This window comes from Cnephaeus nilssonii (assembly GCF_951640355.1).
Source record: "Cnephaeus nilssonii genome assembly, chromosome: 16".
Taxonomy (NCBI): Eukaryota; Metazoa; Chordata; class Mammalia; order Chiroptera; family Vespertilionidae; genus Cnephaeus; species Cnephaeus nilssonii.
In genome coordinates, this window is record NC_137087.1 from 42,879,538 (window position 1) to 42,892,887 (window position 13,350).

Consider the following 13,350-nt stretch of genomic DNA (forward strand, 5'->3'; position numbering starts at 1 on the left):
CTAAAAGTGCCATGAAGACAAACCAGAGAATAATCCTATCTAATAAAGAGGGAATATGGTAATTGATCCTCACGCTGTCACAAAAATGGCGGCACCCACAGCCAATAAGGAGGGAATATGCTAATTGACTGCCACACCCTCAAAGATGGTAGCGCCCAGTTCCCTCAGCCCCTCCAGGGCAGCAGGCGCATGGCAAGGCCGGGCCCGCCCTGCATGCCTGCCTCCCGAGTCCCCCAGTTCCCTCAGCCCCCCAGCTGCCCAGGGCTGGCCCGAGGCACAGGCAAGCCTCGGATGGTGGCTGCCCAGGTGCCCAGGGCCGCCTGAGGCTCAGTTAACCAGGGCCGTCTGAGGCTTGTGCTGCCGGCAGTGGCAGCAGCAGAGGTGTGATGGGGCATTGCCTTGCCCTGATCATCGGGTCACCCTCCCACCCCTGAGGGCTCCCAGACTGTGAGAGGGGGCAGGCCGGGCTGAGGGACCCCCCTTCAGTGCATGAATTTTCATGCACCGGGCCTCTAGTGGTATCATAAAGTATGGTATGTGCAGGCAAGAGAGAACACTTTAAATTAATTTGGCATAGGTTTGGCTGAATATACAAAAAAAAGAAAGAAAGAGAGAGAGAGAGAGAGAGAGAGAGAGAGAGAGAGAGAGAGAGAGAGAGGAAGAAAGAAAGAAAGAAAGAAAGAAAGAAAGAAAGAAAGAAAGAAAGAAAGAAAGTTTTAACTATCTTGAATTAACTATCCTAAAGTTATCCTAAAGACAGACAGAAAAGGAAAGAAATAATGGTGGCTTAAATGAGATAAAGTTTATCTCTCTCTCATTTAAAAGAAGCCAGGAAGTAGACAACCCAGTACTGCTTTAGAGAGTCACAAATTCATCAGGGACTCGGGCTTTCCAGATTTTTGCTCCACCATACCTAGTGAATGCCCCTTTCCCATTATTCAAGATAGCTGCTAGGACACAGTAACCACTTGGTATTCCAGGGAACAGGGCAGAACAGGGGAGAAAAAAGAACCATTTCCTTCCTCTTAGGAATTGTCTCAAAGCACCACATTACTCTTCTGTTTACATTTCATTGGCCAGAACTTAGTTACAGGACAACATGCATCTGCAAGGGAGCTTGGGTAATATAGTTGCTTGGCTGTGTGCCAATGTGCCTAACAAGGTATAAAAGGGAGAAGGGATATTGGGAAACAAACAGCATTTTTTAGCCAAAGGTGGTCAGGGGAGCCCTCTCTGGGTAGCTAACATTTGGCCTGAAGTCTCAATGAGGAGGAGCAACTATGAAAAGATATGGAGATAGAACATTTCAATCAGAGGAAAGGACAAGTGCAAATTCGATGAAATGGTAATGAACTCTGTGTGTTTTTGGAATAAAAAGAATGCTAGGGCACTGGCAAAAAGTGAATGAGAAAAAGTGTAACAGCATGAGATTGGATTCGCATGTTAGACCTTGTAACTGGCCACAGTAGTAAGTTCAGATTGGAGCATTTTCAGTCCTCTTGAAAGGACCATCCTCATTGTGATAATGATGAACAGGTCAACCTTTCCTGACACCATCAAACATTTGATTTATCAATGTTCTCTTGTCATGAATATGATTTTCTAATTCTACATGCTCCATCAATAATATGACTTCTGACTCTTGCATCTCACTCCTCTTCCCACCTCCCACTTCCTTAGCAGCTTTTCACAATTGTTGCATTGGAGTACTTGAGCTTTAAGAAGATCATGTAGGCATGCCATGAACAGATATAATTCAAGATAGTTAAATCTTAAATTGCCTCAAAATAAACATATTGGTCAAGTAATATAAGATTTCATTCTTGGCTTCCAAGAAAAATATTCAGAAAAGACTCTCTTAACCTTTGTTTGCAATAAAATAAACAGCTCAACAGTTTCCCTTCTGCTTCTCCCAGATTTCATAAAGGGGTTTGTGGGAAGTGTTCACATCTGCAGAGAGAAGAAAGGGAACAGCTGGAAGGGCTGCCTCTTCTTCCAGCATGTGCTCTTGGTAAGCTTTGACAATCTAAGCCACAGATCTTCCAAAAAGTTTAGCTGTTTAAAGACTGATCTGGATTCCTAAAAGGAGCTCAGTAAGGTTGCTAACAAAACATTGCCCTATAAGGCTAGTGTCTCAGAGGTCTTTCATTGTCTCTATATATGTCACCCACTCACATACTCAACACACATGTATTCATATATACTTAGATACATATACAATAGCTAAACCAGACCAAGAAATTTGCATATGACATATTTTTAACACATTTGTAGAGCCTTGCTGGGCATTGTACAGAACAAGTTAAAATCAAGGATTAGTCAAATAGATAATGGAGTTGTAAAAAATATGCAAGGAAGAAGAGGTCACACAGAGAACTATGAAACAAAAGAGGAGCTAATGCAATAAAAAAAGTCAAACTTTGATTTTAAAAAAATGAGTAATGTTAATGTTTATTAATCATGCTATTGGTTATTGAACATTTATTACATGCTAGGAAATGTGCAAATTACCTTATACCATTTAATAATAAAAACCTCAAGAAACAGGCATTATTATTAAGCCTGATTTATAGTTAAAGAAACTGAGTACTAGAGAGATTAAATCTCTTGCCAAATCTGAGAATTAGTAAGTGATGGAGCTGAACTCAAACCAGATCTGTCTCACTCTAAACCCTGTGCTCTAACAGCTTCTTAAGCTTATGTGGTGCTCATATGCCACAGGGGTTAAGGAGGAGGAGAGAGGAAAATGCAAACTTAAACTTCATTAATATTAAAAGTTTATACTATTTCTACTAGATTATATTCCTATCACACCTCACCTGGAGTATCATGTCAAATTTAGAATCTAATTTAAAGACACAGACTTGCAGAGTTAGGAGATACCAGTTCCTATCACTTCCACCTATATGACCTTGATTAGTTCCCTAAGAACCTCAATTTCTCCATCTGAAAGTGGGAAAAATATCTACTTTACAAAGTTGATGTGAAGATTAGGGATAATGTGTGTGAAGTGAAAAAAGAGTGTCTGAAATATAGTAAGCAGAGGAGGCACTAAAAACAAGGCATCCAATGTATTTATTTTTCCAAGAGGAGGGTGATTAGGATATTGATCATGTTATTATAAACATTAGCATGAGATGTGAGTTTATACTTTCTAAGGGAGTGGTTTCATTATTACTTTGCATTCTGCAACAAATTATAATTCTTAGCAAGGTTAAAGTTGGGCTCTTCTGAGGCAAATAAGATAGATATTGTAAATCTTGTATTTTCACATTCCCCAGAGAACTGAGAGGGATTCTCTCCAGTTTCTTGTCAAAATTATCTCTGAAAAAAAAAAAGGTCAGTGGGAAAGAAGTCGCAGTGGCTGCTGATGTGCTGCCAAGTCCAACACCCATATCTCTTCAAAGGTCTAGCCCATAAAGAAATAATCACTTTCTGTCTTGACTGACAGCATTTATCTTGGATTTCAAAGCATCAAAGAACTGTTGGAGCCCAAGATGTTTTGTGAAATGATACTAATGTGTTCAATTATCTATATTTGAGAGATTGTATTTCTGAAGCTGATAAACTCCAGCAAACCTCACTAGCAAAGTCCATTTTCAGTATATAAACGTCATCTGCATTTGAAAAGGCACCCATTATTCTCATCTGCAGAGGCATTTATAGTCTAAAGCAGACTCACAGATGACTGGGGTGGAGGCCTTCATCTAAGATAGAGGCAACTATAAAGAAGGCATTAGATATACAAGAAACCTAGTATTAGGCTCATCCTTATGTCTAGACCCAAAATGAGGTCTGGGGGCAGAAAAATATGCCTGTAAAATAGGAGTAAGTCTTCCTCCTCCTCTTCTTTCTACCATAGAAATCAGTATGCTTCTATAAACAGCCTTTCCATGGGAATATCCTTGCTTCAGATTCTGCTAAGCAAAAGCCTCAGACACCATTTCTTCCATGAAATCTGCCTCTGTTCTGCTGAGATCATGTCCATCAAACCTAAAATCTGTACTACTGATTCACCAAAATACTTCCTAATAAGTACCATGAGTGGTAACAGAAGTTATCCTAAAGCACTGAATCACTTAGTGAGAAAGTTATTCCATTTTCAATTGTTTCTGAATTTCTGATTTGTTAAAAAGTAAGTCTCAGTGTCATGCTAATATGTCATTAGCATCTCTCCAACACCTGCTAAGTTTTTTTTTTTTTTAACAAGGATTCAGTCTCAGAGCCAAGGAACAGGCAACACTACCTAGATAGAATCTAATAACACTATTTTGTTTATACCGTCTTTATTTTTAGTTACTATCTTTTTATGGTAAGTGAACTGGTTTTCCATTTATAGTACTAAGATAAAGTTTACTTTCTTAATTCATTTATTTGAATTATTAAAGTTAAAAAGATGGATCAAGTGTAAAATGGTATACAGATAAGGGGGAAATTATGAAGGTAGGCTGAAAGTGAGTAAATTTGGAAGATTCTAGTTATTCTACAATCTGAAAAGAGAATATTTAAAATGTGCCCCTCTACTATCCAAAGGAAGAGCTACTCTCTCCCTCATTTGTAGCCCCATAGCTCTGTTTGTATCTCTAATACAGAGGAATTCATCCTCTTTAAATTGCATTTAGCTATGTGCATTTCTCATTTTCCTAAATGGTGTGTTCGCTCCTGGAAGTCTTGCTCATTTTTGTAGATCCCCTTTTTATTATACAAGGTAAATTCTCTGTGAATGTTGAACTGGGAAACTGATTCAGCTCCATCACACCTGTAGAAGAATACTGGTAGTCACTTTAAGAATTATCAGGACCCACACAACATAATTTATCTACAGCACACAATTTTAGTGGAAGTGTAATTATATTGAGCTATTTGGCATTCCTTTCATTTTGCCCCTTTTTCTAGCTAATAACTTGATTATCTATACTAATAAAAGGGTAATATGCTAATTAGACTGGACATCTTCTGGACAAAACCACGGTGGCGGGGGCTGAGGCAGAGGTGGTTAGGGGTGATCAGGCCAGCAGGGGAGGGCAGTTAGGGGCGACCAGGCCAGCAGGCAGAGGTGGTTAGGGGCGATCTGGCAGGCAGGAGAGCAGTTAGGGGCATCAGACTGGCAAGCAGAGGTGGTTAGGGGCGATCAGGCAGGCAGGCAGGCGAGCAGTTAGGAGCCAGCGGTCCAGGATTGTGAGAGGGATGTCCGACTGCCGGTTTAGGCCTGATCCCACAGGCAGTTGGACATCCCCCGAGGGGTCCCGGGTTGGAGAGGGTGCATGCTGGGCTGAGGGGACCGCCCCCCTGGTGCATAAATTTTGTGCACCGGGCCTCTAGTTGTTTTAATAATAACTTAGAAACCATATCACCTGCAAGTTGTTAGTGTGTAAAAAATAAATAAATAAAAAATTCAAACCTGTAAAGACTTTTTGTGAGCTTATTTGAGCCAAACTGTCAACAATTGCCAGGAAGCAGAATCTCAATATATTGGGATAATGCTCCAGAGAATGGCAGTTTTTACCTTGTTTTACACATTACAATCAAAAGAGGAGATGTAAGTGGGTTACATGAACTCCAGGTGATAGATTAGGGAGGTAAGGCAAAGCGGGGAAACCTCTGAGGTTGGATAAAAAGTAAAATGATAGACACATACTTCTTTTACTGTGGTGGGTGCAGGATAGTTAACAGTCAACAATTAACTCAATAACAATGAGGGGATTTGTGGTCTCAGCAGAGTGGTGCCTGTTCTTTGAGGGGTCTGGAAAAAGGAAAATTACTTTGACATTCCAATGATATGTTATTGTAGATACAAAAAGACAATAGGCTCAGTTAAGGTAAAGATTGACCTTTGTCAGGGAAGATACTGGCCAAGGACTTGACTACCACCATAACTGCTTTTAGTTAAAGTTTTAATTTCAGATCATCCTTTGTGGTTACTTTAGGTCTTTGAGTTTGTAAAACCCCATGCAGGCCTCCCCATGAGCTTGTCAGGTCAGCATACAGACCCTTTTTCGTCCACAAAGTATCAAACATCTGAAACTGTCACAATGTTAATTACACTTAATTTCTTAAAGTACCTTCCTTCCTTTCCATAGTATTCCTCTAGTCGGTTTCTCCTACCCTCTAACACACTATCTGTACTGTGTTTTCCTTTCACTCTTAAGGGAGGTAAACCATTCTTCTGGATGACGCAACACCTTGAAATCACCCTTGGCTTCTCTTTCCTCACCAAGTACTGTTGATGCTTTCTTGATCCTCTTCCTAATACTCACAACTTGCTTCCTATGTTTCCAATTTCCAGATAGGGCCACTTGTTATCTCATGTGTCGACTACCACAATACCTTCCTTACTAGTCTGTCAGCAGACTCTCCCACTTCTCACCTATTCTGCACACGCCTACCAGAATAATCTTCCTAAAATATTACTTTCATCATGTAATTCCCCTGATCAAAATATCTTTAATAAGTACTGTTTCCTAAAAACCAAAGTTCAAATTTTTTAGATTTCTCTACAATCTGTTTCAAACCCAAGATTCTTATTTTGGGACTATGTGTAAGAAGCAGCATGGAAAAGTAAAAAGAGTACTAGATTCCAAGTAAGAAGATAGGGGTTAAAACACCAGTTTCTGCTACTGGCTAACTGTGCAATCTTGGGCAAGTTATTTAATCTCTATGAATCTGTCTCCTTATCTAGAATACAAAGGTAAGTAATAATGTTTTCATATAGTGTGGTAAATATATATTAATTTTTAAAATATTGACATACTTGACTCTTGATAGGCATGCAATTGAAGTCATTTGAATATGAATATAAGGTCTCTTCCACCTCTAAATTTCAATGGTTGTTTCTCAACAGAACCTAGTCTATCCACTCCAATCCAATTCCCATATTCATTTCTTCCAAACAAAAATATTCTTTCATTTTCTTGTGCCCTCCTTTACATCTACACAAATATTATCAGCCTTCAATTTCTCTTCAAAACCTACTCTATTCTGTGAAGTTTACAAGAGAAATCTCAGCTGAAAATGACTGCTGTCTCTTCTAAGCACTCAGGTCTCTTACTTGTCTTCTATTATGAAATTTTCATATATTCAGAATGCATCATCCCAGCAGTATCACATGCTCCTTCAGGGCAACTACTCTGCATTCATTCCTCTTTGTATCCCTCCTTCATTCAATGATACATGGGGCATTCTCTTTGATGGGGACTGAATTACACGGAGTTCTAGAGGATTAGCAGAGTTGGCTGGGCAAAAGGAGGGAGGAAGCGCTTCCTGACAGAAGGAACAGCTTGTGTGAAGGTCCTGAAACCAGAAATAGCTTGGCAAATTAAAGTAACTGAAAAAGGAGATGAAGTTGAGAAAACAGAAAGGCATCAGGCTGAAGCATAGCTAAGTGGAAGAGAAAGGGGACTAGTTCCCTCCCCTGAGCATATTCTACCAAAGTGCCGCATTTTGGATACCAGTAATATATTGAATTACAGCTGTTAATGCTATAATGAAAAGACTTCAGAAGTAGCATTAAGAAAGCTGCCAGGGTAATAAAAAGCGAAGATAGTTAAAAAGTGGTGAGTTTCTTTTAAATTTTAGTTTTTCTACCAGCCTCTCTTGGTCCACTCCTTCTTTGGCCATCCCTCTTCAACTCCTCAGATACTTATATCCTTCCAGGGTGAGGTTCAGATCATGCAGGGTTCTTCCAGGCCATGGAGAGAAAAGTCAGGGTTTTAGGCAAGGGAGTGTATGATCTGGTTTGCATTCTAAGAAGACCATCCTCTGCCTTGTAAACCATGCTTTAAAGGAGAGAGCAGTTAGGAGAAGGTGGTAGATGCCAAATGTTTTCTTCTGAGCTTTTAGCTAGCCGTTTCCATGGGGGCATAAGCTCAAAAAGATGATATGAATATTGAAGCTGGTCTAAACTCAGAAGCAATAGTATATCCCAGAAATAGCTTAGCACATATTACTATATTAGCCCCATCCCAGCCATGTCCCAAATGTGGGTCTGTATTACAGTTTATGATATACTAGTGGCCCGGTGCATGAAATTCGTGCACGTTAAAAGGGGATTAGAGGAAATATTTTAATATTGCTATTTGCCCTTTCTCTATAATAGAAGTGTCAGAGATGAAAGAAAATTAGTAAAATGTATATGAAAATTTCCCTCCTGTTAGAGTCTGGGGCACGCCATGGGACCTAGAGTCAAGTCCCTGCCCACCATCTACACGTGCTTCGTAAACACAGGACACCTAGACCCGGCCGGCCCCACCCCCGTTGGGTGAGACCCAGACCCAGCCGGCCCCAACCCTATCAAACCTCTCCGGGGGGGGGGGGGGGGGCGGGGGGGCGCAGCCTCAGGTCCCCCAGCCCAGCACCGGGTGGGGGGCAGAGCCTCAGGTTCCCTGGCCCAGCGCCAGGTGGGGGGCGCAGTGTCAGGTCCCCCAGCCCAGCGCTGAGGCAGGGGGCACAGCCTGAGGTCCCTGTCAAGCCCTGCTGGGTGGGGGGTGTGGTCTGAGGTCCCCATCAAGCCCAGCCAAGCGGGGAGTGCAGCCTGAGGTCCCTTGCCCCGGCCAGGCGCCATGCAGCCTCAGGTCCCTGCTGTTCAGCTGTGATGTTACAGTGTCCTGGCTAATTTGCATATTCCTCTATTATCAGTACAGACATTAAGAAGCTATATTTTATTCTCTCCACTTAAACCAGTGGAAGTCTTCCTTCCCCTTATCTAACTTTTCAACTATTGCAATATGAACTGTTTCCAAACCATCTGAGGTTGCAACTTCCCTGTGCTTTGTTTCAATACAAATACAGACTCTTTCTGGGAAAGTCTGAGGAAAGCTCATGAAATATTTGTATGTTTTATTTAGTTTTTCAAGTAGAAAAAACAATAAGACATTTCCCTGTTCAAAAGAAAAAACAAATCTGTTGACTCTAAATTACAAATAACTCAAACCAGCTGACCTTTAAAATGTCAAACTTCACATGTGGTCAAGCCTCAGACAGACTCTAAGCTAAGTTTGGGAAAAAATAATTTAAATAATGAACTGGTAAAGCAACTAAAGTAAAATATTTGGATGATGATTCAGTTGAGTAATCACTAGTGACCCAAAACTGCCACTTGTTTCGGATAGATGCCACGTAAGATTTTAACTTGGGAGAGTTCAGAAACAACCAATTATGCTTTTGTCTTTCCAAATTGACCAGGGGCTAGAAGCAAGAGGAGAGGGAGTGTCTGATCTATTCAAGATTGACATTCTGAGACTTTAGAAAATACTGGAAACAAGTCTATCACACACATGACTCACTCCTGGCTTGAATAAAGATTTTTTTTTTTTTTTTCAGATTAAAGACACCTTTACAGGACTGAAAAATTAGGGACTTCCCCCTCCCTACACATCTCCCATTATGTAATTCAAAATAAAAATAATACTAAAAAAAGTGTAAAAAAGCCCAATAAATTTGATTTTCTCCACGGTGGCCACTTTCATGCCTTTTTTAAAAAAAGACATAATTCGTTTAGAAAAATCTGGTGCATCTTATTTTGCTAGCACTCTAAGCATACGCTTGATTTGCCTGTATGGATCCCCATCCATAACTATATTATTTGGGTTTCTTATAATTAACACTAGAGGCCCAGTGCATGAATTCATGCATGGGTGGGGTCCAGCTGGCCCAGCCCCAATCGGGATGGATCAGGGCCAGGCCTGTTGGGAGGAGGAGATAGGGGGAGGTTGGCTGGTCAGCCCGCACCAATAGGGGCTGGGCCGGCTGGGGGAAGGGGCCAAGGGCAACTGGCCGGCGGGCCCTGCCCCCCAATTGGGGTAGGGGGGTCGATCAGGGGTGGGGCTGGCCACAGGGAGGAGCTTCAGGCCAATCGGGGTGCTGGGGGCCCATCAGGAGCGGAGCCGGTCAGGGGGAGGGTCTGTGGCCCGATCAGGGTGGTGGGGGCCCATCGGGGGCGGAGTCGGCCAGGGGGAGGGGCTGCAGGAGGTTGGCTGGCCGGCCCCACCCCCTGATCCAGCTGGTTCGCTGGCCTCAGTGGGCATCATAGTGACCGGTCATTCCAGTCATTCCAGCATTCCGGTCACTGGCTTTTTATATAGATGGACTAGAGGCCCGGTGCACGAAATTTGTGCACGAAGGGGGGTTCTCTCAGCCCAGCCTACACCCTCTCCAATCAGGGACACCTTGGGGGATTGGGCCTAAACCGGCAGTAGGACATCCTTCTTGCAATCTGAGACTGCTGGCTCCTAACCGTTCGCCTGCCTGCCTGCCTGATCACCCCTAACTGCCTCTGCTTTGCCTATTTGATTGCCCCTAACCCCTCTGCCTGCCTCTTCCTCCAGGCCTCTCTCCGGGCCTGATCCGCAGCCTCTGTGGCAGCTGCTGATCAGCCCTTGCTTCTCTCTCTCTTCTGGCCTCGCCAGCAGCTGCAGTGGCTGCTGATTAGGCCCTGCCTCTCTCTCCAGGCCTCTCTCCAGGCCTGATCCTCAGGTGCCGAGGCAGCGGCGAGGTCGTTAGGCCTCCGCCCGGCCCGGGCCAGAGGCTAACAACTTCACCGCACCCGGATCGCCCTACCCCACACCCCCCTGCTGCCCAGGAGCTCGCAGCCCTGGGGAGCCATCCCCCCCTCACCTGGTGACCCCTCTGCCATCTCCCCCTCACCTGGTGACCGGTCATCCGTCTGGTCATTTAGGATGTGATGGCCCCTAGTTTTTTATAATGTAGATGTTATCCCAATAAATTTAATAAAATTTGTCTGCAAATTATGCTTACACTGGAAGTGAACCACTTATCAATTTTATTTCAGTCATCACTATTGGTATACCCTGTAGGTGTAAAATTTGGCTTCCACACTGTCAACATTTCTTGGGGGCCAGACTTCAGAGACTTCATAGATAGTTCTGAGGTCTTTGGCCTTGCTATGAAGTTACTGGCTGCCCAAGTTATCACTCAAGGTGGTAAAGTTTTCTACATTGTCTTGGTCTTTTTCTGGATCATTTTTATCCAGTTCCTCATTTGGCCTGTGATAATGGCCACATATTGTTGGCTTTATAGCTTTCTTAGGTTTTCTTGAAGGGGTAGGAATTTTTGGAAAGGCTCCTTTCCTTGAACTCCCTTAAAGACATCTTTTCACCCCCATGGATGTCTTTAGTACCTGGAAGGACAACAGAGTGAGTGCAGAAGGACATTGGTTTGTGGGGAAATGGATGGGATGAAAGGGGAAAAAGTCTTCATGAGAAAAAGTATGGGTTGAGGATGAAATCTGCCAGGCAAGACCAGGGAGTCTTGGGGATATGCCACTAAAGAAGAGGAGGAGAAGTTTGGGTGTGGTCCTTTTATCCTGGACACTGGACCTGGGTTAACAGGGCTTCTCCCTCTTTTACCTTCTTTTGGTGAATGTTGTTGGTTGTTACATAACTGTGCTAGGAGTTTGTAGTTACCTGGTCATCTTCACCATGTCAAAAATTCCCAGGGCCCTACCCCAAGCCTCCTGAACATATGCTTTTCTCTAGGACAATGAGGGGCCACCCCCCGCCCCCAGGCTTTAATTAATCAGGAAGCCTCTCCTCCAGCTAATGGTAGCTCTGGGAGAGAAACTTAGACATCATAAAGCACCATCCTGACACTTCCAGGGGGAGGGGTGAGGAGGCCGAGATGCTTTGGTAAGAGAAAAGGGGCATTTCTTTAGCACTCCTAAGCCTTCTCAAACTTATTGACTCCATGTTCAATTCTGATGGGTCACATGGTAGGGAGATGATGCTTCCTCAAAACGTTTCCCTAGGCCACCCATTTCAGTGGTTCATTGTTCTTTCTCATCCTTCACCATTAGCTAGTTTTCATAAGATTTACCTAAAATCTTTTCAAGGTAATGTGACTGTCTCTGTGGAGATGTGAATCATCCTGCTTCCCTAGTACAGGTTGCTCTATGCACCTTGAAAACCATTCACTTCTTGGCTACTACCAGAGAAATTTTCCATCTCACCCCCCTTTTTCCACTGTCCATGTGGGTCTCCCCAGCTGTTTTCAAGGTTGAAATCATTGCTGTCTTTAATGAATAGAGTTGCTCAACTGGTTATCTTAGCTTTGTTTAAAATCTTGGGGGGTGATCATAGTAGGTATAGTATCTAGATTTGGGGTTTAACAGTATAAGGTGAATGAGGCAGGAATTTAAATTCCAGAAATTGGGCTTTCTGTTTATATGTTGAAAACTGCACCTCCCCCCGCCCCCCCCCTCCCCCCGCCCCACCTCCACGGGGAACCCGGGTAGTCAGACCCTTGAGGATTGCAGACTCAGGTTCATAGAGGACAGGAGGCCCAGGCCCTGTCAAAGTATGGATCAGAGGCAGGGCTAAAGGATCCTACGGAATCCATCTCAGCCCCTGCCATCAGGCTTTGGAATTGCTGGGCTTGGTACCGGATGTGACGTACACTGACTTCCTGCAGAGGACTCAGGGCAGTGAGGCCTTGATCTGAGGAGTGAGGCCTTGATCTGAGGAGTCCGGCCTTGGGTCAACAGAGGGAGGATCCCAGAACCTGCCAGGGCTCAAGGTGAGGAACATGAGGGAGGAGGGAGGAACCCTGGACCCTAGAACAGAATCATCCAACCCAGGGCAGGATGACGACAACAGGCAATTTCTTTCTTTCTTCTTTTCTTTTTCTTTCTTCTCTCTCTCTCTCTCTCTCTCTCTCTCTCTCTCTCTCTCGGTCTGTGGTTTAATCGCAGTCCATCAGTTTCAGAACAGGACAGAGAGAGAAGTAGATGCAAAAGTCAAGTCAGTACCTTAGCATGTTATTGACTGCACTTGGGGAGGGATTTGTCCCAGGAAAGTCTGTGCATCCCTCAGGAGAGAAAGCAGCAGCAGGGCTGCCTACAGGGCAGTCACGGTCTCCCCAGGGCTGCGAGCTCCTGGAGCAGGTTGGCCGCCTTCTGTCCGCTTCCTGGGGTGCAGCCTGGGTGCTCGGCGCTGGTGCGGGCGCCAGGAGCCCACGTCCCTCTGTGGACTGTTCGCGGTTCAGGCCCGGGGGCAAGGTGGGCTCAGGTCACACACACCACATCCAAGATGGGTCTTCCAAGGTGGATGGATGCGCTTCCATGGCTTCAGCCTCCTGAGCAGTGGAGAGGTGAGGTGGGTGCAGGGGAGTTAGGGAATCAACAACAGGCGATTTCTGCATCTGGGTCTCAGAGACTCGGGGGCTTTGATACAGGGAGCGGGACCTCAGATATGCAGAGGACCGGCCCAAGTCCTGCCAGAGTCAAGGTGAGGACCCCGAGGAAACACTAATGGGACTCTGGACGCCACAACAGAGGGGACCCCACCAAGGCCCTCCCCCGCTGTAAGCCCTCGGATGACGACAAGCAATTTATGCATC

The 13,350-nt window shown here is 44.2% G+C and overlaps 1 protein-coding gene across 2 annotated transcripts in view; it reads right to left on the bottom strand.

Moving 5' to 3' along the window:
- The window catches only part of HPSE2 (heparanase 2 (inactive)), a 538,739-nt gene that overhangs the window by 360,495 nt on the left and 164,894 nt on the right, over positions 1–13,350 (bottom strand). The gene's annotated exons all lie outside the window — the stretch shown is intronic.